The following is a 10,574-nucleotide window of genomic DNA, read 5'->3' on the forward strand; positions in this document are numbered from 1 at the left end:
TTGACTTTCTTTTAATAAATCACTAAGTTGAGATGAATGATTGAAAGATGTAAAAAATTTTCTGCACTTAGTTAATGTTTTTGCAATAAAAAGAATTTAGATGATCTATCATTTTCACCCTCTTCAACTAAATCTATTACATTTTTTACTACTAATTGCAAAATATGTCCCATGCATCTTATTGGTTGAATGTTTAAACTAACTTTTAAAGAACTTAAACAGTTGCGTACGTTACTGGCATTGTCGGATACTACACTTATTATTTTATCATCTACCTTGAATTTTTCTAAAATTTTCAGTAAAGCGTCTTTTAAATTATCTACTTCATGTCGCCCATTAAGGTATGCAAATCCCAAACAAAAACTGATAAAAGTGGTTTTGTCAGAAATGAAATCTGCAGTTGCATATATGTAACTATAGTTTTGACAGGACGTTCACCCATCAGTAGTAATAGATAAAACTTAAATTGAACATAACTTCAAAAGATCAACTTTTTCTCGATATAAATCTGTTAAAAGAGATCTTAACTTTTTTCGGCAAGGCACTTTGTACTTTGGATTCAAGCAAAAAACAAATTCTTTAAAGGCATTACTTTCTACCAACATAAATGGAAGACAGCAGGCAATAATGAATATCAAAGACTTCTATCAATCTTTTTGCTATTATCTTTTTACAAACCACTCATGTTTCGTTTCTTTTTCGGCGTTATAATTTCGTGATCATGTTTAAGATGGTAATCTAGTAGACTTTTTGGTGTTTTACTTGAGTACTTTTTAGACATGTTATTACAACATTTATTGTATACCCATTTTGAAGTTTCCTCCTCAATTGAGTAATATTCATATGTCGTTTTAGTAGTTTTCTCAATGGACTGTGTATTAATTTCAATTTCTTTTTGAACAGATGAAAAACTTAAACTGGTTTCGCCACCGTTTTGATTCGGAGAAAACGTATTATTGCTTGACATAGTTTAATAATTTAATTTCTTAAAATAAATTTATAGATATTGTTTAGATATTGAGAAAATGAAAATTGAAATGGAAAGTGAGCTAAAGAGTTTTTTTCAAGAAAAAAAATCAGTCTCATGTAAAAAAATCGAGGCAACCTAATATACCAAAAATTGCTGACCAATGTATTACAGAACACGGTGTTGCAGATCATCTCAAAAAAAGAGAAGTTAAGCAACTCAAATTAGCTGAAAAACTAGCTAAAAAGCGTAAAACCATTTGCAAACTCATAATGCCATTACCAAACCCTGCAGAAAAAGAAGTAACTCAAAATATAGAACCGATTGCAACACCTTCAGTCAAAAGAAGAAAAGTTTTTACATGCAGAAAGTGTAAAAAAGAATTACATTCGGACATGATGTCATGCGAGAATCCAAATTGCAATCTTGGCTCTGCCACAAAACATGTTTGCCAAAAAATTTTGTAATGGGTTCAGATTTTTTTGTTGTAAAAAATGTAAACCTTAAATCTTTTATTATTTCTGTATGCTATATAAAAAATATATAGCATATTTCTGTATGCTATATAAAAAATATATAAAAATATATACATTTACATATATAAAATGTTAAATTTATTAAATGTATTTTATATTGATCGGTTTTAACAGACTTTCTGACTATAAAATATATACATTTACATATATAAAATGTTATATTTATTAAATGTATTTTATATTATATAAATACAACTAAAAAAAAAAAATAATAATGTGCTTGTTGGTATTTTTTATCTTATTTAAAATAATAGTTTAAAAATTTTAAAAAATAATAGTTACTTGATTTTTATTGTTCGGTTATCGGTTCGACCTGCTTTTACTCTATATTAAACAAAATTAGTAACAAAAATATTTAACTAATATATGCTATTTAATGTATTATTTTTCTTTTTAATTTAATACAGTATATATTTGTATATTTTATATATTTGTTTTAGATTAAAATTCCGAGCATTTTTTTAAGCAGGCCTAATGCAACTGCTAAGTTTACCTTATAAAAAATCCGCCACTATACCGAATACATAATTAGTTAATTTATTTTTTACAATTTTTAAAATAAAAGTAAAAGTAAATAGCTTAACAGATATTTAATTAAACAATTTAAGTTTAATAAAAAACTTTAATTGTCTGAATTTTACTATCTAATTGTCGTAAATAAATATATTAGCGCTTTAAGAATGTAGAGCTAACTAATTTACGAGTTTTACATCAAAAAATGATTGGAGGTGTTACATAAAGGATATCCGAATATAGTTCCGGCACAATGCATAACTTTAAAAAAAATATTGCACCATTTTTATTTTATAAATTTGTTTCACATAATTATTTTATTATTACATATAGTTTAATTATAAATTGAAAACTATTTCTCTTGAAAAGCCTGAAAAACTCTGAATAGCAAACCTTTAAATTCATGCGCTTTAGCAAATTATAACTGTAAATTGTAACTTACAGCAATTCGTAAAAGCAAATGAATAAATTCTTGGAGATCTAACCTCTTTACAACTAACGCATTTATAAAAGTTATTTTTGTGTAATAGTCATAATTAGGGAGTTGATATAATTTTTAGGCCAACTTAAATAATTTATTTTTTGATAAATTGCATTTTTCAAGGTATTTTATTTTTAAAATGGCTGGAACCACCTCTGCAGCTTACACAGCCGGCGCAAGTTGGTATCACGTCAAGAGTGCCAAAATTGCTGCTGACTGAAAAAGAAAAGGAAAGTCCTCACTTTTTAAAATTTGCTGACCGGCTGGTCTGAAAGGTCTACATTTCCTGACTGACTCATCTAAAAAAAATCACATTTGCCAACTAAATGAACTAAAAGTTAATTGAAAATTCTGATAGAATTTTAATCAAAGTTCATGGTGCCGTTTCTGTCAGAATTTTTGAAAAAAAAATTATTTTTCTTTGGCGCCTCTTGGACATCTGTCGCCTGCGACAAACTGTCCTCTTCTCTCCGCCCCCCCCTCCCTCTTAGCTAAAAAGTTAGTCGACTATTTTTAATCAACTAAAATATTAGCCGACTAATTTTAGTAAGACTAAAATGTTGGTCGGGTAATTTTAGTTAACTAAAATGATAGTCAACTAATTTTAGTTAACTATAAAGTTAGTCGAGTAATTTTAGTTTACTAAAACATTAGTCGACTAATTTTAGTTTACTAAAACATTTGTCGACTAATTTTAGTTTACTAAAACATTTGTCGACCAATTTTAGTTAAGTAAAAAGTTTGTCGACTAAATTTAGTTAACTAAAAAGTTAGTCGACTACTTTTAGTTAGGCTAAAAAGTTAGTCGGCTAGTTTCAGCTACGGTTTTTTTAGTTTAGTTACGATTTTTAGTTTTGGTCGCAACACTATTTATAATTAAAGTTATCCTTAAAAACCGTCCTTTTCTTTATAAAAGAGTAATTTTTTAAGAATAACATTGTTTTGTAATGTATTACTACTTTTTTTACTTAAAAAATCTTGTTAAAATAATAAAATATCGGAACTTTTTAATATTTTTGGAACTTTCGTTTTTTTTTTTTTACAAAGAAACTTAATCAACAGATGGAGTTATGGTTGTTTGAAAAAACAATCAATGGCTTTTTATTGTTTTTTTAATGACCTGCTTTGCTAAAGTCAAAAAGTTTAGCTACGGTCCTAAGAGTGGACTGAGATGCTAACCTAAATTTTTTTCCTTTTTTAGGTTGGTGCATTACGTTCATCATTGGCCCATAAGATTTTAACTGAGTATTCTTAGTTTTTGACCGGGCTTGTCGCTTTAGACAAGCCCCATTAACCTATAAAAGCTCTGAATAGTGACTTTAAGTCATAGAAGGCGCTAAAAAATGTAAAAAGCCAAGAAGTAACGGTTTGTCCCGGAACGTCACGGTTTGTCACGTTATTCTTGGTTGGTCTTGGTTCATAACCGCACCAAATTTTCGAGTGCGGTTATTCAATCGGAACATCACGTTATTCCCGGAACGTAACGTTTCAATCGGGACAATTTTTTTAAAAGTGCGGTAACGTCTTGGTTCAATCGGGATAAAAGTTGCTGTCACGTAACGTCACGTAACGTTATTTTTTTGAACCGGGACGCCGAAGCTTAATCAAAACTTCAATATTTTCGTAATCTCAAGACGTATTTTATTGCATAATGGCAGAAACCATCCCATTAAAATGAAATTAAGCATGCTTTTGCACAATGATAAAACATATGATGAAACATATTCACTTGTCTTTTATGAATACACTTCAGAAAATGAGGTCTGACTCTTTTTCTCAAGAATGATTTTGGGATCTAAACATCTTTTTAAAGCTATGACATTTATCTTATTGACATTAATACATATATTAAACAATTTTTAAGACTACTCAATGCCAGCTAATAACAATAACAGTGTTGAACTAGCATCGACTTTAGTCAAACGTGATTTGGGCATCATGATTACGCCAGACTTGAAATTGCATAACAATTCAAATTATACAACCAATAAAGCCAACAGTGTATTAAGTATGCAACTACTTAAAATTCTATAAACAGCCTTTGTACAACCTCATCTGGAATTCGTGGTTGCAGCCAGCAATCCATTGTCAAGAACAGATATGGGTAAAATTGAAAAAGTACAGAGAAGAGTTACCAGTTTAATATCTTTGTTCCGTCATGTCATAAAAAGATTGTCTGAGTATACTGAACTTAAATTCCTTAGAAATCCGTCGCGTTAGGAGAGATCTGAAACAGGCCTATAAAATAATTAATAATATAGACATTGTCACATGGAATGAACTCCATGTTCTTCGTGTTGAGGTGTCAAATAAAATAAATACTAAAGGACAACATCTAAAAATGACTAGAGAATTTATTCAAAATTGCGAGCAAAGGTACAAGTTTTTTACAAATCGAATAGTGAAACATTGGAATGCATTGCCGTCAGAAGTTGTATGCGCTTTATCTGTTAACAGCTTCAAGGTTCAGCTCGATGCGGAAACTTTAAATAATCCACATAGGTATCGAGATTATTACTAAAAAAAAAGGAAAAACAATACAGTACAAACTGTGAGAAGTGACTGATCAAATTCAAGAAACACCTTGATAGAAATACACCGGTAAATGTCAAAACTGATTTTAACTTTTAACATATATTATACATTTGCTTCATCATTTTTTAAGTAATTTAATAGGTAAATGAATAACTTTATATTGTAAATATAATTTATATTGTATAATACAATTTCTTTTTTTTTAATTTTTATTTAGGTGCCCCAAGAAGTCTCCTTATGGTCTTATCACAGAGCACTGCGGAAGAGCATTTAATTGGAAGTTCACGCCTCCTTCCTAACCGATGTTCAAAATTTGCCCAGAGGTGTGGTTTGAACCACGGATCTTTTGTTTCTGAGGCAAGTGTGCTACCACTGCGCCACGGCTGCTCAATTTATATTGTAAAATATAATTTACTTAGAAAAATAACAAAAATAACTCACCAACTACCTTCTTCTAAAGGGAAAACTTAAACCTTCCTTTTTCTTGATAAATTGACTTGGTAACTATTTTGAGTAATGTGGAATAAAAAAAAAGTTAAATTAAAAAGAAAAAAAAGTCTACATAGTTAAAACAACTTCTAAGACTTGCATTTATCTTTTGAAAAACTTAAAGAAGGTTTTCATTGACTTCATATAGTTTCCTTAATTTTTTTTAAGAAAGAGCATCATTTTGAATTAACGGACTTTCAGATTTTAAAAAAGTTGTTATTGATAAAAACTTATTAAGCTATAGCCAAAATCATTGTTCTATTTTTTTTAAACGAAAGTAAAAGTTAAAAAAATCTAGACATTTAAATCAGGGTTGGGGTCCTATAAATTTAATTATATACAAATATTTTATTTAAACAAAAATAAATACAAAAACTCACAAATTCTCGATTCCTAAATGCATATATATATATATATATATATATATATATATATATATATATATATATATATATATATATATATATATATATATATATATATATATATATATAAACGCGATGAATACACGAATCAGTTAGATATGATTTAAGGCGTTATTAATAATTATTAGAGTGTTGGCGAAGTAGTTGTACTTGATGATTTTTAATCGTTTCCTCACGAAATATATGATTTATTAAAAAAATGGAATTTCACGAAAAATAACTACTCCACGGTTTCATAAGAATTTATAAAAACAAATGATTTTGAACTTGTGGACATAAATAAAGGTCCTGGCACTAAAATAACGTATCAACATTATAAACTACTAAACGCATCTTACATTGATCACATAGCTCTCTCAGGGAATAATTCTTTTCAGTAATACAATGGTATTGCAACCCTATTTACTTCTCAAAACATGAGTAATCAAGTAATCATTTTCCAATGTGAATTGTTTTTGGGCTCAGCGGGCAATTTTTTCAAGAAAATGTTACAAAATTATTAACTTAATAAAATTGTATATATATATATATATATATATATATATATATATATATATATATATATATATATATATATATATATATATATATATATATATATATATATATATATATATATATATATATATACCACTATTATATATAATACCACAGTTATAAAACAAAAATTAGTTAGCCGGCACAGTATTTTTCCAAGCTGATAGAGTTAATTTTATTTTTGAAACTCTTGATACTTTTTGTATTAACGACGTCATACGGCAAGTTATTCCATATATTAACAACCCTGAGTGAGAAACCCTGATTTACGGACATCAAGTTTACACTTTAATTTGCGTAACTTTATTTTGTGACCTCAAGTGTAAATATAGTTGTTTATTAAAAAAAAGCTTGATGTATTTAGACAAACAAAATTGTTCAGAATTTTGTAACATGTAATCATGTCTTGCTTAAGGCGAGAAATCTCTAGTAGTTTCAAACCATGAATAGGCTTTGACGATAACACATGGATCATGACTTTCAAAACACTTAAAATTTGAATATTCTTGAATATTTGATGAAGTATGATGTCTTAGTTTTACCTTTTTTTTTTTTAAACAGTCCGCTCCTCAATCCTAAATGTATATTGTTGCTCCTATTTGCAATCGGCCTCGTGCCAATACTTAGCTTTAGAAGGAGTTTGCCTTCATTTTGGGCAGCATTTCCTAAAAATCCTGAGTTATAGAAAAAGCTTCGTGGTTGGGAATTTTAAAAACAAAATGTTTATACTTTAGCATTGAATAAAGAAAAATCGCCAACTCAAACTAATATCTCATATCAGCTACAGTTTGACTTAACAGGAATTCACTTTAGTCAAACATGAGTTGAGTCGTACCATTTTCTTTGATCTCTTTGAGGTTCGTGTTATTGGAAATTAACTAACTTTAATTAAATAACATTTCAAAATTTATAAAAAGTAAATGATATAAAAAATCAATTTATATTTTATTTAGCATTTTATAAACAAGTTTACTTTTGTATATACTTATTTGTTAACCTAAACTATTTGTTAACTTTATTATTGTAACCTATATAGCTAATAACATACAATAATTTCTTTCCTTCAAACAACATATTTAAACAAATATCAAATTGGTTATATAATTTATGACATCCTGTTAAATATATCTTATGAAACTCATAATGCTTTAAAGATTATTTATTCTTATAAACGAAGATAAAAAAGGCAAGTCGAAAAAATGTTCTTAAGTGTTTTTTGTAAGTGTTCTTAAGTATTTTTCGTTAAGAGCATCAAACACTCTATTTGTAAAAAATGCTTAGTATTTTAAATAAAATCAGTTTACATCATCTTATTACAGTTTGAAAGGTCTTCTCTGAACTTGTAAAACACTGTATTGGCGCAACATATTCTTATAGTAATGTGTCGGATACATTATCAAGACAATATTCTATTGTTAAAATTAAACTATAAAATACGAATAACAGTTTTCCTGAAATGTTAACGTATCTATATATGTTATCTGAAACTTTAACATATCTATATATATATCTATATTACGCACATATTGTAAATTTGCGTTTTTTTTTTAATTTGCATTTTTACTTATTTTGTGAACCGGATTGTGAAATGTTGAATTTGTATTGCTTTTTAAATAGTTATATATATATATATATATATATATATATATATATATATATATATATATATATATATATATATATATATATATATATATATACATATATATATATATATATACATATATATATATATACATATATATATATATATATATATATATATATATATATATATACATATGTATATATATATATATATATATATATATATATATATATATATATATATATATATATATATATATGTATATGTATATACATAAACACTATATATATATATACTATATATACATATATATATGTATATATTATATATATAGTATATATATACGTATATATATAGTATATACATATATATATATATATATATATATATATATATATATATATATATATATATATATATATATATATATATATATATATATATATTTGTTCACATAAACTATGCAGAATTTATATTAAAAAATATATATATATATATAAATATTATTTAGAGTAACTAATATATATATACAAAAATTTTTTTTTGATAAAGCATTTTAAATTATTGTGCTTCATTACTGTAAAAAAAAAATTTAGAAGTGGAAATGCATTAAAAGTACCAAAATTAGCAAGTTTGCGAAAAACAAAATTTGTGTATTTTCTTAAGCAATACAACGACAAAATTTTTTTCTGGAATTATTGCTTATTTCCTTTATTTGTAAAAATTTTAATTTTTTCAAACAGTATTTTTTATCTTCTTCGAGAATCTGGTTTTGAAAAAATATCTGGAATTGAATTTTTTGAAACTTAGAATTCGAAAAACTGCTGATATATATGGGATATTTGAATTCGCCCACATTGGCATATTGCTAATAAGCCAACTCATCACAAATGTTACGAAATGTAGTTTGCGAATATTTTTTGTGTGATTTATGTAATCCATAATATTTTTTGTTTAATTTTAGATTTAGTAATAGTTACCAAATTAATAATATATACTAGTTTTGCCCAACTTAAATTTTAGAACAATATCTTAAGTTTGTTGGTATAAGAGTATTTTATAATAAAGCACAAAAAAAAAAGATTATTTTAATTGTTATTTTGTTTTTTTTTGTGGTGTATAGGTGTATGGACATGTTACTTTTTTAATTTTTTAATGTATGAGCAAGTTTAAATGATAAAATGCCTTCATTTTTTACCACTTTTAAAGCTTTACAATTAACGAATAACTCCTGCTTTTTCACTGTCCCCATATTTAAAATGTAGAAGTTTTGCTAGCCTAGAGTTTCGTTACTTTGGTTATCATAGCTTATTTTTAGAATTTTTTTTTTCCGTCTTCTTATATCAATAAATTTTAGGAAAATTATAAAAAATAGTGTTAACTATGTTTAGTTTATCTGCAACTAGCATTTGTTTCTTAAGTGTCCATATATGCCCCGCTCTACCCTATTTAAACTTATACAAATATATATATAAGTACAAGTCTTGTTTATTATATCGAATATACATTTAAAAAAACAACAAAAAAATTCAACATTTCTTAATCTAGGGCCGTATTCTCATCTCTCCGTTAAGCTTAATGGAGCGTTAGTCAAAAAATTCTTTTAAATTACATTAATAAAAAATTTATTTAAAATTATAATTTTTCAAACATAAATGTTTTATTTTGGTATAAATTTTATTTTAACGAATTTATATAAATGTTCGTCATTTCTTTACTTAGAAATATTGTAATGAAATTTCAGACAAAAGCTCCGTTGAGCTTAACGGAGAGATGAGAATACGGCCCCTGCGCAATAGCGCGATCCATTTTACGGATAGTGCAAAAAATGGGAAAAAAAAGAGCACATTTTGTGCAAAGCGCAACTTCATGATTTGCGCGTAATATCTTTGCAATTTTTATAACTAAAAATATCTTAAAACAATCTTAAATATTTTAAAACAAATTCTATAGTAATTTATAAAAAAATTAGTTTATATATATAACGAATAATTAATAATTAAAGGTATAGAAAACATTTATCAGCTAAATATTTAATAATAACTTTTTAGTTTAATAAGTTAAAGCTAGATAATTAATATTAAAATTTTTTCAGTAAATTAATTTAACTAATTAAAAACTGCATTTAACTAAAGTTTTTAACTAATAAGAGTTTAATAGAAGGACCTAAATTGTTTTTAAAAAATAACTCGGAAGCAATCTGAGTTAGCTATAGCTGCTCCACATAATCCTAATACAGTCTTATTGCAGCAATCAAGTATAAAAATTTCTTAATCTTTTCCCATAAGTGTGTAAATGGAACATATAAAAAGAATGAATCAAACAATCTTTTAAGACCTAGATCAAAAATAACTCAATTAGCACCTAATTATATATGAAGCTAATTATTGGAAAACGTTACTTCTACGATATATCTTTACTTCTGCTAAATACTTATTAAATTAGATCTAGACGGTCAGCCATAATGAACAAACTATATTCTTTCGATACACCAACACACTAT

This window comes from Hydra vulgaris, chromosome 15, assembly GCF_038396675.1.
Source record: "Hydra vulgaris chromosome 15, alternate assembly HydraT2T_AEP".
Classification (NCBI taxonomy): domain Eukaryota; kingdom Metazoa; phylum Cnidaria; class Hydrozoa; order Anthoathecata; family Hydridae; genus Hydra; species Hydra vulgaris.